This window comes from Terrapene carolina, unplaced genomic scaffold (genome assembly GCF_002925995.2).
Source record: "Terrapene carolina triunguis isolate 2854851 unplaced genomic scaffold, T_m_triunguis-2.0 Scaffold210, whole genome shotgun sequence".
Lineage (NCBI taxonomy): Eukaryota > Metazoa > Chordata > Testudines > Emydidae > Terrapene > Terrapene triunguis.
Window position 1 is genome coordinate 16191441 of NW_020664561.1, and position 8297 is coordinate 16199737.

Sequence of the window (8297 nt, forward strand, 5' to 3'; positions counted from 1 at the left end):
CACAAACCCAAATTACTTTAATAGTTTATTATTATTTTTTTCAAAACCAGTAAAATGCTAGCTAAATTTCCCCCTAAATGTTGGTTCCCATGTATCACTCACGTCTTTAAATCAAGATTGGATGTCTTTCTAAAAGATATGCTTCAGTTCAGCCAAAAAATATTGGGCTTGATGCAGGATTTACCTGCACAAATCTATGGCCTGCATTGTGCAGAAGGTCAGACTATAGTCATGATGGTCCCCTCTTTGACCTTAAAATCTATGAACTGATCTAGTAAAAACAGCTTATCACTCTGAATAAGAAACTTCCCCATCCCTCTGCATAAATCCCAATTCTGAGTAGAAATAAGATATTTTTAAAATGGCACTGCTGATTCTGAGGGACTCCTGAGTAGGAGCAGCAGAAGGTCCCTAAAAGTGGGGGGCCATCAGTGCCCGAACCGTGGCCCTTTTCCCCTGTCCCTTCCCCGAGGCCCTGCCTTCACGCCACTTCTTCCTCTGAGGCCCTGCCCCCACACCGTCCCTTCTCCCCAAGCCCTCACACTACCACTTCCCCTGAGGCCCCACTCCTGTGCCACCTCTTCCCCCCCAAGATCCTGCCCCATGCTCACTTCTCTCCATTCCCTCCCCCCCCCATCACTCGCCCTATGGCTGGTGGAGGAGCCATGGCCCCTTGGCTCCCACTGTTCTGGCACTCCTGCTCCTGACGTACCATCTTTTTGTTCCTTGTTTGTACAATGGGGTCCTCGTCCAGGACTGGGGCTCCTAGGTGCAACCACTACTCAAAAAAGAAATAAAATAATATTTGGAGACAGAATCAAGACTCCTTGTTTCTTTTCCTGATTTTGCCACTAACTCACTGAATGCATCCTGGCCTTGTCTAAGCTATTTGTTCCCCTATGCTTTTCACTGTTGCTATAACTGGTACAACTCTACTGGTGATAATAATTGTGGGAAATTTTAGGGACAAAAGGCTAGGGTAGACTCAGGTGCTTGCTTCAGTTGTTCAGTCTGTACAATGGGGTTAATAAATACCTATCTGTCTAAAATGCGTTGAGCTCTCCGGTAGAAAAGCATTATGTGGTTCTATCCTGCAAAGTAACCAGCAACACATGATCAGGCCACACAAGGACAGTGTTTTATTAAATTGGTGATTTACTGTACTGAAAAAGAATTGTCTTGGCTAATCAGAGTGCAGTCGAGTTACTAACCCACAGTTATATGCTTATTTCTCAATTTCCAGCTTGCACACTTCTGTTTCTCCATAATTGTATAGTAACCAAACCCCTGCTCTGTGATTGCTTCCTTCTTCAGAACACTGCATTATTATGTCTACAGCAAACATGGGTGCCTCAATTCCACGCCCTGCTCTTCTTAGCTTTTAAATTGCTAGCCACACCTCCTCAATCCCTCTATTTCACTTCCCTTTCCTCTGTCGGCCACCTACTCTTAGCTTTCCTTTTGACTGAAGACTCTCATTGAACATATTAATCAAATGTTTCCAAGGCAAACAAAAGAATAGGTAAGTGTGATGGGTTCAATCACAGAGACCCCCTTGAAGCTGTCACCTGATGTGCTGGAATTACCTCTGAGCCTATTTTCCACTGCCAGCTTGGGACTCCAGAACCCTGCCTTGTTGAGCCAGACATGCTAGTCTGCTGCAACACAGACCCAGGTCTGGTCCACGCCCCCAAAGCTGCAGACTTTAACCAAAAACTGCTCAGCAAGTCACCTATCTCCAGCACCCAGACACCCAGCTCCCAATGGGATCCAAACCCCAAATAAATCTGTTTTACTCTGTATAAAGCTTATACAGGGTAAACTCATAAATTGTCTGCCCTCTATAACACTGATAGAGAGATATGCACAGCTGTTTGCTCCCCCAGGTATTAATCACTTACTTTGGGTTAATTAATAAACAAAAGTGATTTTATTAAGTATAAAAAGTAGGATTTAAGTGGTTCCAAGTAATAACAGACAGAACAAAGTAAGTTACTAAGCAAAATAAAACAAACATGCAAGTCTAAGCCTAATACATTAAGAAACATTAAGAATACAGGTAAATCTCACCCTCAGAGATGTTCCAGTAAGCTTCTTTCACAGACTAGACTCCTTTCTGGTCTGGGCCCAATCCTTTTCCCTGGCACAGTTCTTGTTAGTTCCAGCACAGGTGGTAACTAGGGGATTTCTCATAACTGGCAGCCCCATTTGTTCTGTTCCACCCCCTTTTATATCTTTGGCACAAGGCGGGAATCCTTTTTCTCTCTCTGGGTTCCCACCCTTCCTTCTAAATGGAAAAGCACCAGGTTTAAGATGGATTCCAGTATCATGTGACATGTTCACATCTCCTGTGAGACTTCATTATCCACTGGCTGGCACACACACACGTATACAGGAAGGCTTACAAGTAAACAGAGCCATTTACCACCAATTGTCCAAGTTAATGGGAGCAATGAAGATTCCAAGCCACCATTAATGGCCCACACTTTGCATAGTTACAATAGGACTTCAGAGTAATACTTCATATTTCTAGCTTCAGATACAAGAATGATACATTCATACAAATAGGATGAACACACTCAGTAGATTATAAGCTTTGTAATGATACCTCACAAGAGACCTTTTGCATAAAGCATATTCCAGCTACATTATATTTATACTCATCAGCATATTTCCATAAACATATGGAGTGCAACGTTACACATCGGCCCACCTACTCTTTGCTTTCCTTTTGACTGAAGACTCTCATTGAACATATTAATCAAATGTCTCCAAGGCAAACAAAAGAATAGGTAAGGTTGGGGAAAAGAGGAGACCAGGTGAAGAGAAGAGCATTGCTATCAGTTAACACACTTCTGAGGATGTTTCTGGATTAAAGAGAACTCTGTATTGTGCAAACCTTATTCCACCATTGTATTAGTTAGCCAAGAAGTTGTCTGTAGGCATCACCAAGTTTGTGGATTGTTTTCTGGGAATCTGTTCACCGCTCATTTTCATTGAAGTCAAAGAGCAGCTATAGCATCTTCCTTACAGCGCAAACTTTAAAGGCTGCTCCAGAGTTGGGCTTTCTGAGTTTTCTAGTATATCCCAGTTGTAAACAGAACGTTTACTTGCTTTGCAAACAATGGTTAACCCCAACGTTCTAGCCAAATCTTACTTTGTCTAGTTATTTACAGTAACTTCTCACTTAAAGTCATCCCGGTTAACGTTGTTTTGTTGTTACGATGCTGATCAATTAGAGAACGTGCTCATTTAAAGTTGCGCGATGCTCCCTTATAACATTTTTTGGCAGCTGCCTGCTTTATCCACCCCTTGCAGGAAGAGTAGCCCGTTGGAGCTAGCTGGTGGGGACTTGGAACCAGGGTGGGCTGGCAGCCCCCCATCAGCTTCCCTAAGTTCCCTGTGCTGCAGCCGCCCAGCAGGCTATCAATTGCTGGCAGTTCACCTGTCCCTCCCCCAACTGCCTTGTGTTGCTCCTGCCCTCTGCCTTAGAGCTGCTCCCGGGAGCCTCCTGCTTGCTGTGTGGGGGGGTGCTAATGTCAAGAGTGTCCCCCTCCCTCCAGCTCCTGCCCCCCATCTCCACAGAGCAGGAGAGACAGGACAGGTCTCAGGATGGAGGGAGCTTGCTGGCAACAGCTGCTGTCTCAACTTGCTGATCTACTTAAAAAGGCAATGTACTTAAAGTGCGGTCAGCGTACTTAAAGGGGCAATGCACATCTCGCTCGCTCTCTCTCTCACACACACGGTGTGTGTCTCTGTCTCTCTCTGCCATGTTGTCTCCCCTCCCTCCATTCGTGCTGCCTTGTAGAGTGTGTTAACCCTTGAGGGCTCAGCCGAGATCTAGTTCATCATTTAGCAGTAAGGCATTCCCTGGGACATATCCCACCCTCTGACTCCACCACCTCAACCAAGCTTCACATCACTGCTGTGTACAGTATTACATTGTTTGTTTACAATTTATACTGTGTATATATGTGTGTGTGTGTGTGTATATATATATATATAAAATATAGTCTTTTGTCTGGCAAAAGAAATTTCCCTGGAATCTAACCCCCCCATTTACATTAATTCTTATGGGGAAATTGGATTCACTTAACATCGTTTTGCTTAAGGTAGCATTTTTCAGGAACATAACTACGTTAAGTGAGGAGTTACTGTATTTAAATTGCCCCTGTAGTTTCAATTGGATAAAGGATTCTTCACTTCATGCCCCCTTCATAGCGTTGTTTTGCACCTTTGAACAACTGCCCTGTTTTACCGAGAAGTGGCTGCATTTTTGTGAGGGTGAAGTGATTCTTATCATTGCAAATCAGTTTGTTTAAATTTGCCAAGCATTTTAGGATCCTTCAGGATGAAAGATATGATAAATGTAAAATAATTGTTACTACTCTGACAAACGACAACAGTGAGTAGGAAATGAGCTCACTCTTCCCAGATGCTACTTTTGTTCTAGAAACAACAGGAAATCTCTACAAAGATGAGTTTTGATTTTCTCACTTCTTAATTGTTTCGTTCTTTTATACAAAACTGAGCACTTGTAGAATTAAAATTACCCATACTGAGGACATTTCTGCTTAACCTCCCCCTTCAATCAAATTCTGCCCAGTTAGTTCCAGCCTGCAGAACCTCTTGCAAGGTAATTTTCCAAGGGAGATCATTCTATCAATCTTCTAAATGAGACACTTGGGAAAAAATGTTACATGATATGATTAACTGAACTATCAAACCAACAGTTTCTAGAATTGGCAGTCCAGAGCAGACAGATTACTGAAGCATGTCAACAAATAGATGACAAAGTGTTGTAACAGCAGCTCTTCAGTGAGGTCTTCTGATACATGAAAAAGATTAAGAAACAATGTACTGAAAGAATTAATGGAGTATAAACCATAGAAATTGAACTGTTTATGTAGGGATGTCCTCAGGGTCAGTCATTATAACACAATTTCTATCACTTTTGTAAGTTTTGGAAACATTTTATTGCTGCAGAAATGTACTGTTTTGTTCTGATGCTTTTATGTAGTACTGGTCTTGTAGCTCAAAGAAAGCATCTCAGCTAAAATCTAAAGCACCAGAATAATCACCAGTGGAGCAGTGTATTTACAGAAGCTATGCTGTTTTGGTTGTAGTTTTATCCAGCATGCTTTCTTGCACTGTGCTACGCCATTGCAGTTGCATTCCCCTCTGGGTACCTATCCCACAGGTCCTAGCACAGCTCTCTGAAGCTATGGCATCTGGGTGATTTCTAAAGGCCTTCCGGAAACCTTCACAGAGATGGGGATTGTAGGAGAATAGTTCAAACTCCCATTATTCCCTGGGCACCAGGACCATTTCCTAGTCCTTGTCTCAAAATGTAGGCCAAGATTAATGTTCAAGCTCTCACTTAAAGGTTTTTGTGGGAAGTTTGTAAAAAGCAGCTATGAGGAACCAGATTTTAGTTTTACATTACTCATATGTTAAAGGGTAATATTAATAATCCTATTTTACAAATAATGTAACTGAGGTATGGAGATTAAATGATTTGCCCAAGATCACACAGGAAGTCCATAGGAGGGTCACTAAAAGAAACCATCTCTTCTGCCTCCCAAACATGTGCCTTAACAAGCCCATCTCCTCATCCTGTACCTACTCAATATACAGAGAATTTCTATCTTGTGCTTTTCTCCGTGCCTAAGATCTCTTCAGAGAGAGAGAGAGAATAAAACTTTGTTCAACTTTTCCCCATTATAGATAAGTAATTTCTTATAGAATATGTATTTTACTTATATTGTACTGATTATGGTGTTGTTCTTAAAAATGAGTGCCTATTTTACAAGTAAATTATTTTCATTTAAATATTACATAGCACGGACCCTGCCATAAGGTTCAGTCAGACACAGCCAGTTCTCCCCCTGCAGTCCAGAAGCCTGCCTTCCAATATGGAGAATGATCTGTGGTCTCTTCAGCCACAGCCTCATCCTTACACAAAGACAGCTACAGTAGAACCTCAGAGTTACAAACACCTTAGGAATGGAGGTTGTTCGTAACTCTGAAATGTCCGTAACTCTGAACAAAACGTTATGGTTGTTCTATCAAAAGTTTACAACTGAACATTGACTTAATGCAGCTTTTAAACTTTACTATGCAGAAAAAAATGATGCTTTCCCTTTATTTTTTCAATAGTTTACGTTTAACACAGTACTGTGCTGTATTTGCCTTTTTTGGGGGGGAGGGAGGGGTCTCTGTTGCTTCCTGATTGCGTACTTCCGGTTCCAAATGAGGTGTGTGGTTGATTGGTTAGTCTGTAACTCGGGTGTTCGTAATTCTGAGGTTCTACTGTATTCCACACAGCCTTCCATTTTCAGTTAAATAAATAAATAAATAAATGTTAAACCTAGTTGTGAAGTTTCTGGATGTTCCACATACCTGTTGCCTGACATCTCTATGTTACTGCAACAATTACAACAAACAAAATAGTTAGAACCAGATACAATCATTTAAAATTAATAAAATGAAGGCCTGGCATGATGTTTAATTAAAGGCCTGGATTATGATAATCTTGAGTTTGATTCACCATTTTGCCTAGTAATTCTTTATATCTTGTCCACTATGTTGTCAACTAGCTTGTCTCCCTCATCAACAGAAGTTGGTCCAGTAAAATATATTACCTCACCCACCTTGTCTCTCTAATATCCTGGGACCAATCCGGCTACAACAACATTGCATACAATCAGTGTAAATAACATCATAATGTGGCCCCATGTCTCCTTGTATTTTGCTATTTAACAAATAGCAAATGCAACAATACTTGGTGTGAGCTACAGTATTTATATGCAAACTCCCTTTTTGACTCTTCCACTGCATGTTTTAATTTCAGAGGAGCAGTTAATGTGTTACTCTGTGTTTCCCTTTGCTGGGGCAAGGATAATAGACTAAGGTCATTGGCTGTGCTGGCAAATGAGAAAGGATTGTTAGACGCTGTTCTCAGGTCCTTTGCTGAGCTGCAGAGAAGAATGGGTTATGATTAGGTGGTTATGAGCTCTCATTTCTATGCAGCATTCTGTTGTGACCTTCATTCTCCCTACTGCCTATACATCTGGAAAGAACTCGTCTCTTGTCACTTTTTCTTTGTGATTTTTTTACCAGTGTGAACAGATGTTCTCACTGCCATGATCCATTGGGTGGGATCAGGGACTCTATTACTTGTTTTTCTAATGTCTGTTTACCCTGGCCTTGGGTTTGTCAGCTTCTGAGATGATTATGTGGCCAATAGTGATAATGTGTGTAGTTACAAGTTTGTCCACTGTTCCCTTGATCCTAGTCTGCTTCTGTGATGTCCTGATTAATCCCTTTCTAGTCCTTAAACAGAGGTTGATTTTACAAATATGGGGTATCACAATAGCCTGATGATGTACCTCATGTCACAATGCATGACACAAATGCTGCTTTCTCTAAGGCCTGGTCTACACTAGGCTTTTATGTCGAATTTAGCGCCGTTATATCGAATTAACCCTGCACCCGTCCACACCAGGAAGCCATTTAGTTCGACATAGAGCTCTCTTTAAATCGATTTCTGTAATCCTCCCCAACGAGAGGAGTAGCGCTAAATTCGAAATGGCCATATCGAATTAGGCTAGGTGTGGATGGAAATCGACGCTAATAGCTCCGGGAGCTATCCCACAGTGCACCACTCTGTTGACGCTCTGGACAGCAGTCCGAGCTCGGATGCTCTGACCAGCCACACCCCAGGAAAATTTGAATTCCTTTTCCTGTCTGGGCAGTTTGAAGCGCAGTTTCTGTTTGGACACCGTGGCGAGCTCAGCAGCAGTGGCAGCAGTGGCAACGATGCAGAGCTCTCCAGCAGAGATGGCAGTGCAATCCAATAGAAAGAGGGCCCCAGCATGGACGGATCGGGAAGTCTTGGATCTCATCGCTGTGTGGGGAGATGAGTCCGTGCTTTCCGAGCTGCGCTCCAAAAGACGGAATGCAAAGACCTATGAGAAGATCTCTAAAGCCATGGCAGAGAGAGGCTACAGCCGGGATGCAACGCAGTGCCGCGTGAAAATCAAGGAGCTGAGACAAGGCTACCAGAAGACCAAAGAGGCAAACGGACGCTCTGGATCCCAGCCCCACACATCCCCTTTCTACGAGGCACTGCATTCCATCCTAGGTGCGGCCGCCACCACTACCCCACCCCTGACCGTGGACTCTGAGGATGGGATATTGTCCGCGGCCGGTTCCTCCGACATGTTAGCGGACGGGGAAGATGAAGAAGGAGATGAGGAGGACGAGGCAGTCGACAGCGCTGGCACCGCTGATTT